The sequence below is a fragment of the Berghia stephanieae genome, chromosome 8 (assembly GCF_034508935.2).
Source record: "Berghia stephanieae isolate SIO BIC M18660-M18661 chromosome 8, UCSD_Bste_1.3, whole genome shotgun sequence".
In the NCBI taxonomy this organism is placed as follows: domain Eukaryota; kingdom Metazoa; phylum Mollusca; class Gastropoda; order Nudibranchia; family Aeolidiidae; genus Berghia; species Berghia stephanieae.
Window position 1 is genome coordinate 1,972,083 of NC_088367.1, and position 17,281 is coordinate 1,989,363.

Below are 17,281 nucleotides of genomic sequence, written 5' to 3' on the forward strand. Positions count from 1 at the left end.
AAATGCATAGGATAAAAATGTCTGGAAGAGATGAGTCTTCAGATTTTTCTTTATATTGTTTATAAGCCTTACTGACAAAGGGCACGAGTTCCAAATGGTAGGTCCTGCTTTATAGAAAGATCTATTGCAGAAACTAGTAAGCCGTGTATTTGGCACATTTAGTAGCTGGATCTCCGATGACCTAAGCTGGCGAATTGTGGAGTAGGGGACCACACGTTCTTGGATGTAGCTCGGAGATCGGGAATTTAGAGCGTTGAAAGAAAAAATGGCAATTTTGTATTCGATTTTGGCTCGAACGGGCAGCCAGTGTAGTGTTCTGAGCATAGTTTGTATACTTGTTTTCTCGTGTGGACTAATGCCCAGAGCCATTCTGGCCGCCCTGTTCTGTACCTTTTGGAGTTTGTCAACTTTCTTGTCAGGAAGGCCACCAACAGCGAATTACAATAGTCGGGGCGTGAAAGAATGAGAGCACAGACAACTGCTTCAAGCTGGTTGGATGGGAGAAACCGCTTCATTCTTTGCAATCTGTTTACTTCAAAATTCATGGTCCTCATATCTCGTTAATCTGGTGTTTCATACTTAAAGAGTCGTCCAGTACAAAACCAAGATGTTTTGCTCCATCTGTCATGGACACGTGGCAGTTTAAATTAGTCATAATATGTATACCAGTCTTCCTGACATTAGACGGTGTACCACATATTACAATTTCAGTTTTTTCTTCATTAAGTTTTAGTCTATGACTCTGCATCCTATGGACGCGCAACACTGTACAACATGAAGCGAAGCTACATGCATTCTAGACGGGACGACAGACTTATACAGCTGCGTATCATCGGCATACATGTGACAATTCACTTCATGGGGCTCAATTGCGCGCCCAAGGGCAAAGTGTACAGAGTATAGAGCACTGGACCTAGGACAGAGCCTTATGGAACACCGAGGTTCAATGGTAAATCAATTGACCGCTTGCCATCAATCAAGACAGATTGTGCTCTTTTACTTAGATATAATTTAAACTATTGAAGGACGGTTTTACTGATTCCAAAATTCTTGAAAAGACTTTTATATAGAATGGTGTAATCCATTGTGTCAAAAGCTGCTGACAGGTCAAGTAAAGTAAGTATGGAGACTTCTTCTCTATCACAAGACAGTAATAAATTATTGATAACTTATTTCAGTATTGCAGTTTCAGAACTGTGATATTCTCCGTAAGAAGACTGATATTTTTCTGTTAAATTGTTAGACAACAGGTGCGATTTTAACTGCGTTAAAACAATATTTTTGAGAATAATAGAAATGAAGGGCAAACTTGATACGGGGCGGTGTTTTTTTTTAAATCATCAGGGTCAATTTCGATTTTTTCAGTTATGGGGTGACAAAAGACAAAGAGTTTATTAAGAACGAGATAGAAATAGAATTTGTGGCTGTTGAAGCCGATGAAACCACTGATACTTTTTTAGGGCAGATAGGTACTATTCCAGAGCTCAGGGATCGATTAATAATAGAGGTAATTATATCTAAGGTTGAGTCAAGACATTTTAAAAGAAGATTTGTTGGGATATGATCTAATGAGCAGGACTTAGGAGGAGACGGTATTATGACATCCAGCGGCGTGGGGCCATTGGATCGAATGGTGTCAAGCACCACCAATCCTTTAAAATCGTTAACAGCATAATCTAATTAAAAAATTAAACTGAGAAATTATAACTACACTGTCTTTCGCCAACTCGCCAACAACATACTGCCTTTTTAGTCTCCACTCTATTCAAGGTTCCGATTTACACACTGCGCCGACTCGTGTGTTGGTGACATCATGCGCGATTTAGTGACTGAATCAACACCGTGGTGCAAAGCAATCCAAAGCTCCAGTTAATGCTCTATCCATCTGTATCGCTACAGGTGATTGAGCGAGAAACTGGGTCGAATTTTACTATCTTCAAATATAGCGGAAGCCCCACGACTTGTGCCAGGATCAGAGAGCTCCACCGTTGGACTGGGGGATGCGCCAATGTTACACCATTTACGTCATAATTAAGGTAACTTAGGCCATCCAAAATATTACATTAACTGTTAAAAACACTGATCATTGTCAAGTTAATTTGTAAGCAGCAAAGAAAAACAACATAAAACTTTAAAATATGACATATTAAATTCCTCCCGCCCCGACACTTTTTCACGATTATTGTAATTATTGTTAATAAGTAATTCTATGTAACGAAGCATTGTGGACGAATTTACCAACTTATTTCTTGCTTGTAATGCCGAGTTGATGGTAGCGTGTGTATGAGTGTATGTATGTATGTATTTGTGTGTGTGTGTGTGTGTGTGTTTGTGCGTATTTGTGACAGTCAGAGAACGAAAGCGAAGATAGTCAACAGTAATCCTTTGTTGTATTGTTTGATTTCTTAAGTGATTAAGTAGAGTGATTGTTTTCTTTGAGAAGCTTCAATATCTGAATCTACCTTTTATTTGTGTTATCATTAATTAATCGTATTCTACTGATTTCCATTATTTGAAGTTGTGATTTTAAAATAATGAATTGCAATGAATCAATTTGACTCTTTACTTCCCCGACCATTTGGGAGCTCGACACTAGATGACAAATTAGAAATAAAAGACTAGGGCCTCACCAACCAACTGATTTTGAATTAACACAGGTGTGGAAATCTCGAAAACGCTCTTTTTCAGTGACATGGTATGACAGGCATGAATGGCTCACATTTAGTTTAGAAAAAAAAACGTTGTTTTTTTTGTTTTTATTGCCGACTTTTTACAGATGCAACAAACACTGACAAATCATGGACATGTATAGCTAAAGTGACCTTAACCACTTCCATCAGAGCGCTAAAACCCATGAAAATACTGAGACTCAGCTTACAAATGCCGTTCGTTATAGAACTTTTGGATCTTTAAATATAGCAACTCAAATTGACCGTCCCATTAGTTTGTATGTGCAAAGACATAATCAGCGAGTTGACAAAAATAAGCATGTATTGAATAAAATAATTGACTGCATTAAATTTTGTGGGATACACGAGCGACCACTTCGTGGTCCTGATGAAAGAGAATCCTCGTTCAAGAGAGGCTTATTTCTTCTCCCTTCCTTAGATAGCCAACAGCTGGAAGATCATCTAAAATCAGTAAATGTTACAAAATACACGCCCAACACTATACAAAACGAGCTTCTAGACTTTGTATATCAAATTTACTAGAGTTTATTAAGAAATAGATTGAAAAAAAACCCAGAATTTGTGGCTGTTGAAGCCGATGAAACCACTGATGTTTCTTGTGTTTCCAATTCGTAATAATATTACGTAATGTGAACGATAAACTTCCCGTTGAACGAGTATCAAGATTTGTAGACGGGCACGTCAGATCAGCAAATGGTCTTGCCTGTATTTGGAAAGAAGAACTTGGGTTTTTTTATATTAAAAGAAACACTTATAGTGCAGGCTTACGATGGTGCAGGGGTGATGAGCGGAACAACAGGTGGTGTGAAAACTATAATAAAAAGCGAGTATCCCTATGCCCATTAAATTAAATTGAATTGAGCTTTATATAGCGCAATATCCACTAAATGTGCTAAAAGCGCTTTACAAGGGGTCCCAGTTCAACAGCAACATTTAACATGTAGGACGGGACATGCCGCCTATTAGGCGATATTACAATGTCTTGGACAAAGACAACGCTGTTAACGGCCAGGTACTCATTTTACACCTGAGTACGGTGAGAGAAGGTGAGTAAAGAGTCTTTTCAAAGGACTCAACTATGCGCCGAGCGCGAGGCTCGAACCCAGGACCTTCCTATCCGAAAGCGAGTGTCGTACCACAAGACCACATAGCCGCACACTTGTTACGCACATCAGTTCAATTTAATCCTTAAAAGATTTGTTGGTCATAATTTCTAATGCCAGATTGTTCTTTACAAACCTGGAGGGATTCTCTTCATTATTTTCTGTCTCTCCTAAGCGTCTCGATGCTTTAAGGGCTGAACACTCAAAACGTTTGCCCACTACAAGTAATACACGATGGAATTTTCAGAGCAGGTTCATAGCAAAACGTTTGCCCACTACAAGTAATACACGATGAAATTTTCAGAGCAGGTTCATAGCCAGTGTCCATAAAACAAAAAATTAGTTTCTTGATCCATCATCATCATTGCCTTTTTCACCCTGGGTCAGGGTATAGGCCACAGACAAACAGTTTCCATCCTTCTCTATCCTGAGCTAATAAGCTAAAAAAAAAGGATTTGGTTTGTCCGTCTGCGTTTCTGTAACGGTTTGAGTTTAACGGAAAGGGGTGTTAACCCTTTGCCAACCCCCAACCTGGAGGACCAGGTGACTCAAAGATGGGGGAATCACACACCATTAAATAAAAAAAATTGAGCATTTATATAGCGCAATATCCACTTAACGTGCTCAATGCGCTTTACAAGGTGTCCCTGGTCAACAGCAACATTTAACATGTAGGACGAGACATATAATAATAATAATAATAATAATAATAATAATAATAATAATAATAATAATAATAATAATAATAATAATAATAATAATAATAATAATAATACTTTATTGCATCCCAAAAAGGAAATTTTTTGTACAGACGTGTTATAATTTACACATAAGATAAAAAATACAATGGAAATAGGATGTATATATATAAAAAAGGAGCAGCTCTATAACCAGAGCTGCGCTTTATAATATGAATAATTTCAAACACTGTAAAATAGTTAAAACTGTCACTATAAATTGAAAATTGAAAAGATTGCAAAACAAATAAATTAATAAATTAATATTTATATTTTTTTAAAAGTAAAAATGAGAAATAATTATATAAAATGATTATTGCTTGTTGTTATAAAGCCTAATACTGGACGGCAGAAAAGATTTTCGGTGTCTCTCTGTTTTCGTTGAAATAGAGAAAGGGCGACCACTTCTTTCTGACATAATAATTGATGGTCTTAGTGGATGATACTGGTCATTTAATATTTTAGTTATTTTATTTATACAAAATTTCTCGTATAAAAGATCTACATCGTCAACATCATTTATATAGCGTTTAATGGATTTTTTAATATTTGAATTTATTTTGTTCCTTTCCACTGCTAAGCAATTGCCTCCCCAAGCTGTTATACAAAATGACAAAACACTTTCGATGACTGCTCTATAAAATAATGTGCAGAGGGTTTTATCTATTCTAAACTGAGAGAGTTTTGATAAAAAATATGTACGTCTGCACATCTTATGCCTAATTATTTTCAAGTGTTCATCCCACTTGAGCCTGTCATCAATCGTTACACCAAGGTATTTGTAGTGAGGAACTCGCTGGACGAATTGGTCCTTTAATTTTAACGGTTCTATCGGTTCCTTCACTCTCCTAAAGTCAATCACTAGCTCCTTTGTCTTGCTTATGTTAAGCTCTAGGTGGTGGGCATCACACAGAGACACAAATCTATCAATTTCTTGCCTATAAGCCACTTCGTTGCCTGTTAGGCGATATTACAATTTTTCGGACAAAGACAACGCTGTTAACGGCCAGGTACTCATTTTACATCTGAGTACGGTGAGAGAATGTGAGTAAAGAGTCTTTTCCAAGGACTCAACTATGCGCCGAGCGAGGCTCGAACCCAGGACCTTCCGATCCGAAAGCGAGTGTCATACCACTAGACCACATAGCCGCATTAGTCGCCTTTTACGACACGCTGGCTTGGCGTTGGGCTATTCTTGACCCTCTCAGTTGAGGGACCTCGGACACCACACGGGGACGCAGTTTCTTGATTGCTTTGAAAATATGATAGAAAACCCTTCAATGTGGGATGACATAACCGTAAGAGAAGCTTGTGGACTCCAAAGAATTCTGGAAGACAAAGAATTCAATTACCTCCTTGATTTTTTCCACACTATATTTAATCACGTGGGAGTACTTTATAACTTATTTCAAGACCGATTAAGTCATGGGACTGACTCAGCGAGATGTGTAGAGGATTTTGTCAAGACCATTTGGATAGTAAGGGACACATTAGAAAGTAACATCCGGCATAAAAAAAGGAAACAGACCAGTTCCAATGTTAACTCACTCAATCCTAGAGAATTTTGCTACTTTTCAAAATTGGAAAAAATGTATCAGAAATGAGCATGTACATGGATAATTTTATTCAACTACCATAAACATGTAAAATGAAAAACATTAGCTTTCACAGCGTTGTCTCTGTTGGAAAAAAAATTGTAATATCCCCTAATAGGCGTCATGTCCCGTCCTACATGTTAAATGTTGCTGTTGACCAGGGACCACTTGTAACGCGATTTGAGCACATTTAGTGGGTATTGCGGTATATAAAAGCTCATTAAAAATAAATGGCACTATCACCGCATATTTCACTTTTTAGGAGGGAAATTCATTTCCATGGTAGGAAAAAAACAAACAAAAAGGAATCTTGAACTTTTATAAAGCGCAATGTCCACTTAACGTATTCAAAGCGCTTTATAAAGGGTTCCTCACCAACAGCAACACGTAAAATATAGAATAAGATATGACGCCTATTAGGTGATATTATAATTTTTCCGACAGAGACAGCGCTGTGAACGGCCAGGCACTCATTTTACACATGAGCGAGGTTCGAACCCGATCTATATTTTAAAAATTTAAAATAGACCTTTATACAGCGCAATATCCACTAAATGTACTCAAAGCGCTTTACAAAGGGTCCACGGCCTACAGCCGTGTGTTGTGACGATGCTACCAGGCGGGTTCGCGACGGTGCAAGAATGCGGACCGGACTTTGCTGATTGGGTCGATCGTCATAACATAATAGTGTGAACCATAAGAAGCTGCCTACAGCAAGACTTAACGCGTAGGACGGGACATGACGCCTGTTAGGCGATATTACATTTTTTTTCGGACAGAGACACCACTGTTAACGGCCATGTACTCATTTTACACATGAGTACGGTGAGAAAAAGTGAGTAAAGAAACTTTTCCAAGGACTCAACTCAACTCAACTTCGATTAGAAGCTGGTGCTGATTGGGTCAATCGCCATAACATAGTACTGTGAGCACCATTAGAAGCTGGTGCTGATTGGGTCGCTCGTCATAACATAGTAGTGTGAGCACCATTAGAAGCTGGTGCTGATTGGGTCAATCGTCATAACATGGTTGTGTGAGTTCCATTAGAAGCTGGTGCTGATTGGGTCACTCGTCTTAACATGGTGGTGTGCGTAGCATTAGAAGCTGGTGCTGATTGGGTCAATCGTCATAACATGGTCGTGTGAGCACCATTAGAAGCTGGTGCTGATTGGGTCAATCGTCATAACATGGTAGTGTGAGCACCATTAGAAGCTGGTGCAGATTGGGTCGATCGTCATAACATGGTTGTGTGAGTTCCATTAGAAGCTGGTGCTGATTGGGTCACTCGTCTTAACATGGTGGTGTGCGTAGCATTAGAAGCTGGTGCTGATTGGGTCAATCGTCATAACATGGTCGTGTGAGCACCATTAGAAGCTGGTGCTGATTGGGTCAATCGTCATAACATGGTAGTGTGAGCACCATTAGAAGCTGGTGCAGATTGGGTCGCTCGTCATAACATAGTAGTGTGAGCACCATTAGAAGCTGGTGCTGATGGGGTCAATCGTCATAACATGGTAGTGTGAGCACCATTAGAAGCTGGTGCTGATTGGGTCGCTCGTCATAACATAGTAGTGTGAGCACCATTAGAAGCTGGTGCTGATTGGGTCATCGTCATAACATAGTAGTGTGAGCACCATTAGAAGCTGGTGCTGATTGGGTCGCTCGTCATAACATAGTAGTGTGAGCACCATTAAAAGCTGGTGCTGATTGGGTCAATCGTCTTAACATGGTAGTGTGAGCACCATTAGAAGCTGGTGCTGATTGGGTCGATCGTCATAACATGGTAGTGTGAGCACCATTAGAAGCTGGTGCTGATTGGGTCACTCGTCATAACATAATAGTGTGAGCACCATTAGAAGCTGGTGCTGATTGGGTCATCGCCATAACATGGTAGTGTGAGTACCATTAGAAGCTGGTGCTGATTGGGTCGATCGTCATAACATGGTTGTGTGAGTACCATTAGAAGCTGGTGCTGATTGGGTCACTCGTCTTAACATGGTGGTGTGCGTAGCATTAGAAGCTGGTGCTGATTGGGTCAATCGTCATAACATGGTCGTGTGAGCACCATTAGAAGCTGGTGCTGATTGGGTCATCGTCATAACATGGTAGTGTGAGCACTATTATTAGAAGCTGTTACTGATTGGGTCGATCGTCATAACATGGTAGTGTGAGCACCATTAGAAGCTGGTGCTGATTGGGTCATCGTCATAACATGGTAGTGTGAGCACTATTATTAGAAGCTGTTACTGATTGGGTCGATCGTCATAACATGGTAGTGTGAGCACCATTAGAAGCTGGTGCTGATTGGGTCAATCGTCATAACATAGTAGTGTGAGCACCATTAGAAGCTGGTGCTGATTTGGTCAATCGTCATAACATAGTAGTGTGAGCACCATTAGAAGCTGGTGCTGATTGGGTCATCGTCATAACATGGTAGTGTGAGCACTATTATTAGAAGCTGTTACTGATTGGGTCGATCGTCATAACATGTTAGTGTGAGTACCATTAGAAGCTGGTGCTGATTGGGTCGATCGTCATAACATGGTAGTGTGAGAACCGTTAGAAGCTGGTGCTGATTGGGTCATCGCCATAACATGGTAGTGTGTGTACCATTAGAAGCTGGTGCTGATTGGGTCGATCGTCATAACATGTTAGTGTGGGTACCATTAGAAGCTGGTGCTGATTGGGTCGATCGTCATAACATGGTAGTGTGAGTACCATTAGAAGCTGGTGCTGATTGGGTCGATCGTCATAACATGGTAGTGTGAGTACCATTAGAAGCTGGTGCTGATTGGGTCGATCGTCATAACATGGTAGTGTGGGTACCATTAGAAGCTGGTGCTGATTGGGTCGATGGCATAACATGGTAGTGTGAGAACCGTTAGAAGCTGGTGCTGATTGGGTCATCGCCATAACATTGTAGTGTGAGTGTCACAGTAATGGTTGTTCACAATTATCTTATTAAATTTTATTTTATTAAGAACTGAATTCATCTCACTCCAGTTATATTTCGGTAGGGTTAGATAAACTTTACCTTCTAATATTAGATCGTCTTTCCTTTTATAGCCTTCCCTCGAATTAATTTCTAATTAGTGAATACTTTTCGTTCTACATTCTGTCACGTAGCCACTTATTATAAAAGCTGATAGGTCTAACATTTGACACTCACTTTCTCTCCACAATCTATGCCGGACGGCCAGTCGCTCTATTCCTATATATATACTGGAAGATTTTTTATCTTTTGGGACTTTGTAGATATTATATCTACACCATTAAGACGCCGGAGCTTTTAACTTTGATTGTATAATCTTCAAGGATCAAACCCAAGCCCGCTGTCAAAGGACTACATATTAACCCATTACCAATTGCCTGGAAGTGGAATTTTACGAGTCCGATCCTACTATCAGAGGAATAGATCATCCAAGCCCATCAACTGCCTGGAAACGTAAACTTACGAACCTGACATATTATCATAAGTTACGTAAAATATTCATATCTCTATTTGTAACTGCCACGATCACTGTTTATCTCTTTTAATTAAATTTCATCATTATTTTTATTTCATTGTAAACAAATCGTTAATTGTTTTTCATTTATAGTAACTAGTAAATTCTGGGGCCTCATTCTACATATATCTTTATGCATAGTCGAGTAGCTCTTTACTCACTTGAGACCATGACATTTTGGAAGGGACACATATAAAGAATTGAATTTATTTAGTTACTTATATCTATTTCATCTAACTTTAAAGTTTAAATTGTAAAACTCTTAATTGCCCCACTTGATCATATTTTAATTGAACTCCCTATTTACAGGATTATTTTTTTTTCTTTTTCATTTCTTCATTTAAATGGAATAGCAATTTATCCATTCATTCTTTCATTCAAATTGAATAGCATTTTATCGATTCATTCCTTCATCCATTTATTCATTTATAAATCATTCATTCATTCATTGTTCATTCATTTATTTATTCATTCATTCCTTCATCCATTCATTCGTTTATTCACTCATTTATCCAATCATTCATACATTAATTCCTCCCTTCATTCTTTCATTCATACATTATCCATTCATTCATTCATCTATTCACTCAGTTTTTCATTCATTCATTCATTCCTTGTCCACTTTGTTATTACATCACTCATTTCATTTTGTTGTTTGCCTCATTCATGAATTGTTTTCAATATGTTTACATTCCATAACGATTCGTTCACCTATCATCCAATCACTCAGTGTTGTGAACACATTTTGTAACTATTGTAAATCTTACGATATTTTATTGTTTTGTATTTCAGACATCACTGTTAAACACTCTTCAATGCCTAATTACAATTGTTGAACAACCATTGAACAAGAGAGAGGTCCAAGCCACGAACTGAGTTGGTAAATATATCCTTCATTATTCTCTTTTACATGAGTTGGGCATCACATAGTAACTATAGACATCGTGATTTGTTTTGCATAGTGATTTGTTTTAAATGCATTTTTGGCATATTACTGTTACCGAAAACCACTTATATATTATGTTCTGAAAAGTGAGTCTTTAAAAACTAAATAATAATAAAAGGAGTCTACTAGCCGTCTTGTTATATTTAGTGATAGATAACTTGGGATTATTTTGGCATCCTATTATTGTTATCACACTCTAGTATATTAGCGTCATTGCGAATAATTGTACACAAACTAACGACGAGTCACACACATTGGTGATACATTTTTCGTAGTAACATAGTTTAGAGTACACGCGATTGACACATTGTTATTGACACAAGTCATAATAACTCCGCATTGTATTGACACATTGCTTTATAAGATATAACGATAAAAGGCATCAAATTCAACATACATAATAAGTTGAAATAAGAGAGAGAGAGATTTCTAAAAATAGAACAGTTCATTCCAGTAAGTGTAAATAAATAAAACAGTCAGTAACAGTATCCTGTCAATATAATATATATAAAACATCGTAATAATTTATTGCAAAAATGGAAGCATATAAAAGATACTTAAGTCTCGCAAAGGACTTAGAAATACCCCAGGAAATAATGTTTTCATGGTGCGAAGAGAAAATAAAAGAAGAAAAAGAAGAAAGAATTCGTAGAGAAGAAAAGGAAGAAAGAATACGTAGAGAAGAAAACGAAGAAAGAATACGCAGAGAAGAACGAGAAGAAAGAGCCCAAGAAAGGGAACTAAAAAGACAAATAGCTTTAGCAGAAGAAGAAACAAAAAGGACCCAAATGATGCTGGAAATTGAAAAAACAAAAACCGGTCATGAAAGAAAACATAATAATAGTGATGAATTTTTCGTGAAACTTCCACGCATGCCAACATACGATGAACGCTCAGACTGTCTAGAATCCTTCTTACACCGATTCGAAGTTCAGGCTAAAGGTTATCGTTGGCCAGAAAGCAAATGGGCCACAGCCTTGATTAACTGCTTATCTGGAGAACCGCTAAAAGTTTTCTATACCTTAACAACTGAAGATGCAGATGACTATGGTAAAATTAAAGACGCTCTACTAAAAAGATTTAGATTAACGGAAGATGGTTACCAGGAAAGGTTTCACACTGCAAAACCGGAAAATGGAGAAGACTTTAATACATTCGTGAACCGAATTACTCAATTTCTAAATCGGTGGCTTGAGTTGGCAAACGTAAAACAAGACGACTTTGCAGGCCTTTACTATCTCACGCTGAAGAATCGAATCTATCAAGCTTGCAACCCAGATTTAGTCGCATTCTTTAAAGAGAGAAAGCCAGAAAACTTGGACAAATTAAAAATCTACGCAGAAAACTTTAACAGCGCACATCCATTGACACCCCTTAGCAGAACATTGAAGGAACCATACTACGCTGCCGCTGCTCAGAGTCCAGGTACACCTAAAGTTCAGTACTCAAATAGAACGAGCCGATCAATCACTCGGAACACGCAAGTGAAACAAGATGATCATAGTAACAAACCATGGAACAAACAGTTCAATAGAGACCATAGCCGATCCTATCAAAACAAAACAAGAAATAGCACTGACAATAATACTGAGTATAAGAAAACCAACGAACCTATAATTAAATGTCAATATTGTGGAATGAAAGGCCACACAGCAGACAAATGTTACAAAATCGTGGGATATCCAAAAGAAACTGCAAATGCATCACTCCAAACCAGTGTAAATAATCAGACACGAGTAATGTCAGGAGAAAATATAAATGTGTATTGCGTGAAAGGTATGTCACTTTTAACACAAACTCACAAACCAGGATCGCTATTTTTTTGTGAAGGCAAAGCTAATGGAACTGATTGCAAAATATTGAGAGACACAGGATGCAGTACAGTAGGAATAAAAGCATCTTTGATCAATGACGAAGACAAAACTGGAAAAACGGTACAATGCATCACATTCAGTGGCACAGTCGAAACCTTTGAAACAGCTAACGTGTACATAGAAACCCCATACTATACAGGAATAGTGGAATGCTGTATACTTCCCAACCCCGTCGCTGATGTTATTGTTGGCAATATAAAAGGTCTTAAAGACAACCCAACAGATGTAAAAGAATGGTCATTAACCCAAGAAACAGCTTGTCTAGCAGAAACAAGAAAGATGACTAAGACAACAGAGAAGCCAATGACTATTTCTCTAGAACCACAACAATTTGACAGGAACACGTTCATTGAAGAACAGAAAAAGGACCCGACTTTAACTTCATATTTCAATATCGCAAACAAAGGGACGAAATCAAAAGTTGAATACATCATTGAAAAAGATATTCTGTTCAGGTTACATAGGAAAAGAAACAAAATAGCTAAACAACTGGTCACGCCGAGTATTTACAGAAACAAAATCCTTGGAATAGCGCACGATTCAATAACTTCTGGACATCTTGGGAGCTCTTCCACATTGAAGAGAATATCCGAGAATTTCACATGGTCTGGAATTACTAAAGACGTCCGAGAATATGTGAAATCGTGTGACACATGCCAAAGAAGAGTCGCAAAAGGCAGAATACCGAGATTGCCATTAGAGACAACCCCAGTTATTGAAAAAGTTTTTCAAAAAGTTGCAATTGACATTATAGGCCCTTTAACAAAATCAGATAGAAACCATACACACATACTAACTCTAGTCGATTACGCAACCAGGTGGCCAGAAGCGATAGCATTGAAATCAACTACATCGGATCACATAGCTGAAGCATTGATGACAATTTTTACTAGAATAGGCATACCAAATGAGATACTGTCGGACAATGGACCCCAATTTACATCACATATGATGCATGAAACCATGAAACTCATGGGAATCCAACACTCATTCACAACTCCCTACCACCCCCAAGCAAATGGTCTTTGTGAAAGATTTAATGGCACTCTAAAGAATATGTTAAGAAAAGTGTCAGCAGAAAAACCAGATGATTGGGACAGATACTTACCAGCAATCCTATTTGCATATAGAGAAATACCCCAAGAATCTACAGGCTACTCCCCATTTGAGTTGATGTATGGACGATCACCTCGCGGCCCGATCAATATAGTAGCCGACATTTGTAAAGGGAATGAGGAGGACAATAACGAAATTATGTTTGCTTACGAATATGTAAGAAACCTGAAAGACAGAATAGAGGACACGTGTAAGCTAGCACAGGAATCCGTCACTAAAAAAGCAGAGAAATACAAGGAATACTCTGATCGCAAAAGCAAATCAAGAAAATTTGAGATTGGTGACAAAGTACTAATACTCTTACCCGATGACTCGTGTAAACTTTTAGCTACATGGAAAGGACCATTCAAAATAACAGCAGTAAAATCTAATGTTAATTACGAGATTAAAATTAACAACACAACAAAGACATTCCATGCAAACATGCTAAAAAAGTATTTTGATAGAGACACAGTGTCGCAACCTATGTTTACTAATATCGAAGCTTCAAATGCAGGATTGATCATACCGTTAGTCATGAGACACAGACACCCGAGACAGAAAAACAAACAAAAATCGCACAATTGCAACCACCTAAGACAAAAAAAAGAAGTACGCAAAGTACTTGGGCTCCTAAATTTTTACAGGAAATACATTTACAACTTCGCGCACATCGCGACACCGCTAACAAATCTGACAAAGAATGGGTCACCGAACAAAATTGTTTGGACAGAAGTGTGTCAGAATAGCTTTAACCAATTAAAGGCATTACTCTGTTCAGAACCAATTCTTAAATTACCCGACATATCAAAAGAATTTGTTGTAAGAACTGACGCGTCTGATAAGGGCATCGCAGGTGTACTATTACAGGAACATGAGGGAACTCTAATGCCTTGCTTATATGCAAGCAGAAAATTATTGGACAGAGAATCACGATACTCTGTAATAGAGCGTGAAGGACTGGCCATCGTCTTTGCTTTAAAGACATTCAGCAGATATCTACTGCTAAAAGAGTTTGTGGTCGAAACGGACCATAAACCACTCACGTACATAAGAAATAACAAAATGAATAATAGTAGAGTACTAAGGTGGAGTCTATTTTTGCAAAATTACACTTTCAGTATCTCTCACATACCAGGCTGTGAAAATATTCACGCCGACCTACTTTCTCGATTAGTATAAACACGTGAGAAGGGTATAACTTAACCTCCCATGCATACTGTTAGTTACCTCGCAAACTATGCCAAATCAGAACGCACAATTTCGATAATTTTATTTGTAAACATGATGACCCAACTTAATGTAACATTGAGTATTGTTTGGATATATATACCATACCCATTCATGATTTGGGAAATCTTCTCTTTATCTATTATTGTTATGAATTTTCACTCATTTATGATTAATAATTGAAATGTCAATATTCCATTTACATTTTCATTCATTTCATTCAGTAAATTACCTTCATATCATCGACTTAAATCATGCTTCATTGCCATCACTATTGTTTATCACAATGATTTGTAATCACATTGCCATCATGTTGTTCATCACAATGATTTGTAATCACAATCTTTCATTGTTATTGTCACCCATTCATATACCTACGTTAATATAAACATTTCCATGTCTAGTTAATAAATAATTTAATTGTAGCACAAATCATAACAATGGATTAATGCTAGAGTATCATGATAGTAAATTTACTTCCGTTTGTAAAATCTATCTTTCCCATAATGGTTAAAGAGTATATTTTAAACGTGGGTGGGGGGTGTCACAGTAAAGGTTGTTCACAATTATCTTATTAAATTTTATTTTATTAAGAACTGAATTCATCTCACTCCAGTTATATTTCGGTAGGCTTAGATAAACTTTACCTTCTAATATTAGATCGTCTTTCCTTTTATAGCCTTCCCTCGAATTAATTTCTAATTAGTGAATACTTTTCGTTCTACATTCTGTCACGTAGCCACTTATTATAAAAGCTGATAGGTCTAACATTTGACACTCACTATCTCTCCACAATCTATGCCGGACGGCCAGTCGTTCTATTCCTATATATATACTGGAAGATTTTTATCTTTTGGGACTTTGTAGATATTATATCTACACCATTAAGACGCCGAGCTTTTAACTTTGATTGTATAATCTTCAAGGATCAAACCCAAGCCCGCTGTCAAAGGACTACATATTAACCCATTACCAATTGCCTGGAAGTGGAATTTTACGAGTCCGATCCTACTATCAGAGGAATAGATCATCCAAGCCCATCAACTGCCTGGAAACGTAAACTTACGAACCTGACATATTATCATAAGTTACGTAAAATATTCGTATCTCTATTTGTAACTGCCACGATCACTGTTTATCTCTTTTAATTAAATTTCATCATTATTTTTATTTCATTGTAAACAAATCGTTAATTGTTTTTCATTTATAGTAACTAGTAAATTCTGGGGCCTCATTCTACATATATCTTTATGCATAGTCGAGTAGCTCTTTACTCACTTGAGACCATGACAGTGAGCACCATTAGAAGCTGGTGCTGATTGGGTCGATCGTCATAACATGGTAGTGTGAGTACAATTAGAAGCTGTTACTGATTGGGTCGATCGTCATAACATGGTAGTGTGAGTACCATTAGAAGCTGGTGCTGATTGGGTCGATCGTCATAACATGGTAGTGTGAGTACCATTAGAAGCTGTTACTGATTGGGTCGATCGTCATAACATGGTAGTGTGAGTACCATTAGAAGCTGGTGCTGATTGGGTCGATGGCATAACATGGTAGTGTGAGTACCATTAGAAGCTGTTACTGATTGGGTCGATCGTCATAACATGGTAGTGTGAGTACCATTAGAAGCTGGTGCTGATTGGGTCGATCGTCATAACATGGTTGTGTGAGTACCATAAGAAGCTGTTACTGATTGGGTCGATGGCATAACATGGTAGTGTGAGTACCATTAGAAGCTGGTGCTGATTGGGTCACTCGTCATAACATGGTAGTGTGAGTACCATTAGAAGCTGTTACTGATTGGGTCGATCGTCATAACATGGTAGTGTGAGTACCTTTAGAAGCTGCCATGCCTAGATAAATCATCATAAAACTGTAGTGTGAGAAACCATTAAAAATTGCTAATGCCAATGGAATAATCTCGACACAATATCCAAAAATGAACTTTAATATAGCGCAATATCCACTAAGCGTACTCAAAGCGCTTTACATGGTGTCGGCACTTATATATTATAACAACAAGAGATGAAGTGAGTAGACAATAGAGAATAAAAAATTTTGCGGCGTTGATGGGTGTTTAAACCCGCGATCTTACTGGTACGACAACTCCGACAACTCCGCCTGGCCGGGGAGAGCGTGACTCTACCGTATGAGCTATCCACAATCCCAAAAAAATATCACCTCTAACCTTAGTCCTCATGAGAGCCTCTCTCTTGCCGACTACTTGAGATCGCGGGTTCAACACACACACACAACCTCCGCGGAGTTAGTTAGCCAGCAATTCAGCTTAATAGCAAATATTCTCAACACAAACATATAACATAGAAACAATTGAGACATGAATAATGGGAATCTTATTTCATTATTTATCATTTCTTTTAATACAAGAGGCTCTTGATCTAAGGGAAACTACTTGAACTATGTTTACTTAAGACGGAATTACAGGATTACTTCCCTTGTTATGAAAACGTAGAGTAAATTTTTCTTACTGACAGTCGACAA